Here is a 4,933-nt window from a genome sequence, read left to right as displayed (position 1 = left end):
ATGGACGTCGTTGGTTTTGTCACTGAAATGGAGTCTTCCGGCGAAAGTAGGCGGTTCTTGGGCGCAGTTAGCTTTTACAGACTGAATTCGAACATCTCCAGTCAGAACTCATCCATGGATTCCTAGCTACAGTTTACATTTCACGCTGAATGAGCAAATTGAGCAATTCTTCCTCTTCCGCCCAAACTCTTCACTTGCCTGAGATGCGGCCTATTCCGCAAACCTGGCAGTTCTCTCCAAACAGATGTTCACGAGGGCCTAACTTCATTTAAGTAGGAAGAAATATGTTTTTAATTATCAGACCACCTGGGGGGGTTGATGGACCCTGCAAACTCCACGTGGAACAGATGCAGCCATTCTCCTTAATTAAGTTTGATTTCCATTTGACAAATTAAAAAGAATATTCCCACCACTGTATCCTGGGTATTTGGGACACAGGCACTTAAGCGCTGTCAAAGTCAGTCAATATTGGCTGGGTAAGCATTTCGTTTGTCACTTTCTTAAAGCTTGATATGCTGATAATTGCATCAGAGGGCCATAAATATGTAGTGTTATGCTTTGAGACACTTGTCTTAAGGGAACCTATATGTTGACAGAGATGACTATGGAGTCAGAACAGGTACTGACACTGTCATGGTGTTTATTACAGGTGGTTCTGCAATAGAAAAGCAGTATTTAGATGGCAAGAGACAGATTTATTCTCCTGTAGCCTTTCAAAGTGCTCCTCTCCTTCTGTTTAAGCCACGAGACCTGGGGTTCATTTCTCTCTCGTTCTTTATAGTAACAAGGCTGTAATTATATACACACACACATGCACACACACACAGTAAAGCATCCTTATAAAGCCATTCTCCCTGTCACCCGGGCTAAAATAAACAACCTATCATTGCTCTATAGCAGCTCCACAGATCACCCTTGTGGGGTCTATGCATAATGCCGCAACATCTGGCAACCGTAGAGCTCAAGACAACACTCTCCCGGCAATATCCAGGACAAAGTGGACAGGCTTCACAAAGCATGGTAAAATATGCAAACGAGGGTCCTTAAGAGCCTCCACAGTGGCTGGTTTCTTGAGTCAGAAGCTAACGATTATTAATTCGGAGGGCGTCTAATCTCACCTTGTGGAAATGATTTCAGGGGACCACTCTGTAGTCTGGTCAGAATGTTGATGGGATTTTTTTTTTCAAGGGGTGAAATAAAAAAATAACACTTCAAATTAGCAAAATAATAACCCTGTGTCATGGGTCGATTCATTTCCTTTTTACTTATTAGATCAACCAAGTGAGAAATTGAAGTGAAAGTGTTAAAATGCATTTTTTGGGATAATCCATGGGTCCAGTCAGTGGGCTGGGGTAAAAATTCAGGAACCATTACAAATGTATTTCTGCACTGATAACACGGTGATGCATCCTGCTATATATTACACATGATACAGTCAACAGTGTTGTGTTGTTGTTGTTGTTGTTGTTTTCTGACTGTATCATTGAGAAAATAATAGCTCTTTACATGGTCCTACATCTTCGAGCCTGATTGTGAGTGATGTACAGCTTTGTTTGTGTGCTGTAAATCTCTACGGTTGTCCTCTATGGGAAGATGAAGGCTCGGCATGTCAAGTGCTAAATCATCGGCAGTGGGACGGTGCAGCGTGGGCCGGCCGACAGCGCATGATGGATGAGTATGTGTCTCTTGGGCCTTGTGTCCGGCCTCTGAGGGACTACCGAGAAATTTGAGAGGAACATACTCGCTTAACATCTGTGTGTATATTAGAGTGCATGTGTGTGTGTGCATGCGCTTGTTTTAATGTCTTCAAAATTTGCATATAAGGGTAGTGTTAACAACATGATTATTGTTATGTAGGTTCCAAAATGTCTGGCCAAGTGAAAGCTTTGGTGGCTGGTTTGAGGTCCAAAAAGGGCTTTCTGTTTGAAATCTGACAGGTTTATTATCTTGAACAGAGTTCTTTGGGGATGTTGAGTAAAAGCATTTAAAAGAAAATCACAGATTGACCATACAAGCTTTGTTTTCTTGTCTAGCAACTTTCACTGGAAATGACAGCTAGTGCTCTCCAGTCAGCCGTTCTTGTGACACTGTTGATCCGAGATGTGTTTTGATAAGCTTCGACAGAGAAAAGCTGCTCTCTTGAGACCACAGTGACAAGAAGGCTAAGCCAGTCTGAAAGCTTTGCTCAAATTAGGATATATATCTAGGACTTAAATATATATTCTAGCATGGATTGTATAGTGGGGTAGTGGTTAGTACTGTGGCCTTGCACCTCCAGGCTCGAGGGTTTGAGTCCTGGCTTGGGTCTGTGCACTTGGAGTTTGCATGTTCTCTTCATGCTTGGTGGCTTTCCTCCATGTGCTCCGGTTTCCCCCTACGATCCAAAGACATGCTGATTAGGCTGATTGGCATTTCCAAGTTGCCTGTAGTGTCTGAGTGACTGTGTGTATGTGCGTGTGTGCCCTGAAATATATTGGCGCCCCATTAAGGATGTACCCTGCCTCATGCTCTCACGTCTCCTGGGATGGGCTCCAGGCTTCCCTTAACTCTGTGCAGGACATGCAGTACACAGTATGTGTGAGCGAGTGAGTAATCTAGCATCTATTGGAACACCAATGCCAAAAACTTTAATATCAGGTTACACTAGTTTGAACATGTATAATTTCAGGTCCTCATTAGTGTCATAAGTTAGGGCTTTCATTCTTACTTGCTGTGATAATTTCTCATAACTGAACAGCTCTTTAGGATAGTTTTGACTTTGTATATGCAGTACCAGGGAAAAGAAAAACCTCTTGACTTTGCTTGCTGTCACTTTCTTACATTTGGCAGACGCTCTTATGCAGAGAGACTTACATTTTTTATCTCATTATACATCTGAGCAGTTGAGGGTTAAGGGCCTTGCTCAAGTGCCCAATAGAGGCAACTTGGTGGTTGTGGGGTTTGAACCTGGGATCTTCCGAACCGTAGTCCGATGCCTTAAACACTGAGCTACCCCTGGCCCCCTTTTCTTGCTAATTATATGCTTTTCTTAAAACTAGAGAGTATAGCAAGCAGACAGAGCTTTATTCTGGATCTGGAGTCTATCCCAAGAACACTTTGTATGAGGTAGGACACCATCATTGGGAGGCCAGTTTTTTACAAGCCACCCATTCACACCAAGAGGCAATTTATACAAGTCACAAATCCAAGATGTTTTTGAGAGGTGGAAAGAAAAGAAGAAAAAAACACAAAACAGTGATTCCCAATTTCTGCATTGAGAGCCATTTCTTAAACTAACAACATTTCCATTGGCCCCCTTTTAATCATAGCAGACAATTATAACCAAGAGAATTATTAATATGTTCATAACATTAGAGCTTTTATTCCAAAACTTTACACGCACCCTGATGTAACCCTGATGAAACAAAAGTTAATATAGCAACATCACAGTTAGATAAATAATTATAATAAATTTAATTAGTTGAACAAAAAGCCTTTGTTACAGAGGGTTGGCTTCAATATTCTCAAAAACTCTTTTAACATATTCAAACTCCTTGCACCAGCCATCGTGTCTTTTTTTTTTTTTTTTTACAAATAAAAATCAGCCACCTTTATTCTGATACCCCTAACTAAAATCCAGTGGAACCAACTGCCTTCAGCATCATGAAGCCCAAGAAAACAGCAGACAGGACAGGAATAAAGGTTGTGAAGAAGTTTAAGGCAAGGTTAGGTTTATCTAAAAAATATCCCAAGCTTTATACATCTCATGGATTACTGATCAATCCATCCTCCGAAAATGAAAAGAGTATGGCACAATTGCAAACTTACCAAGACATGGCCGTCTACCTACTGTAAACTGACAGGCTGGGCAAGGAGAGCATTAATCAGAGAAGCAGCCAAGAGACCCATGGAGATCCAGCTCTGAAGGAGCTGCAGAGATCCACAACTCAGGTGGAAGGATCTGTCCACAGGACAACTAGTGCACTCCACAAATCTGACCTTTATGGAACAGCGGCAAAAAGAAAGCCATTGTTAAAAGAAAGCCCGAAAAATTTCTGTTTGCAGTTTGCAACAAGTCATGTGGGGAAACAAAAACTTTTAAGAATCTGTGGCAAGACCTGAAAATTGCTGTTCACAGACACTTTCCATCCAATCTGACTGAGCTTGGCCTATTTTGCATGGGAATAGGCAAAAATTTTACTTTCTGGATGTGCAAAGCTGGTAAAAACGTCGCTAATAGACTTGCAGCTGTAATTTCAGTGAAAGGTATTTGTACAAAGTATGGACTCAGGAGGAATGAAAATGAATGCACACTACACTTTTCTGATTTTTTTTGTAAAATAAATTTAAAAATTATAATTTTCTTTTCACTTCACAATTAGGTACCACTTTGGGTTTTTCACATTAAATCCCAATAAAATACATTCATGCTTGTGTTTGTCATGTTACAAAATGTGGAAAGGTTCATGAATACTTTGGCAAGGCACTGTATAATCACTTGTGCATGCGAGAGAAAGAAACAATGCAATCGTTTTGGTAGAGAATGCCTCTTGATTGAAAATCTGGGAACTATGCATTGTGTTTTTTCTTAAAATGTGAAAGATCAAACCACCAAAATTGAGGTTATATAGCGGTTTTCAAATTAAATGGCTTAGACAAATAGTATGGTATAGACAAACTTGTGTGTCCGAGAACAATAATTTGACAAAATGAGTAAAAGTCTGAAAAATGGTGCTCTGCTGTCAAACCGTTCAATTGGATAGAAGATAAAATCTTAGACACAAGGTTTTGTTTTCTGTGTGGTTTCTGCCCTTTGCATTTTTGTTTGTCAACACCATAATGCTTGGCATTGTGGACTGACACCTAAAGGGTTCGGGTTCGATTCTCATGTCGGCCTGTTTAAGTGGAGTTTACATGTTCTCCCTGTGCTTCGAAAGTTTCCTCCCGTGGTGCC

Source organism: Clarias gariepinus, chromosome 3, assembly GCF_024256425.1.
Source record: "Clarias gariepinus isolate MV-2021 ecotype Netherlands chromosome 3, CGAR_prim_01v2, whole genome shotgun sequence".
In the NCBI taxonomy this organism is placed as follows: domain Eukaryota; kingdom Metazoa; phylum Chordata; class Actinopteri; order Siluriformes; family Clariidae; genus Clarias; species Clarias gariepinus.
The sequence above is the reverse complement of the archived record's forward strand: the minus strand, read 5'-3'. Positions refer to the sequence as shown.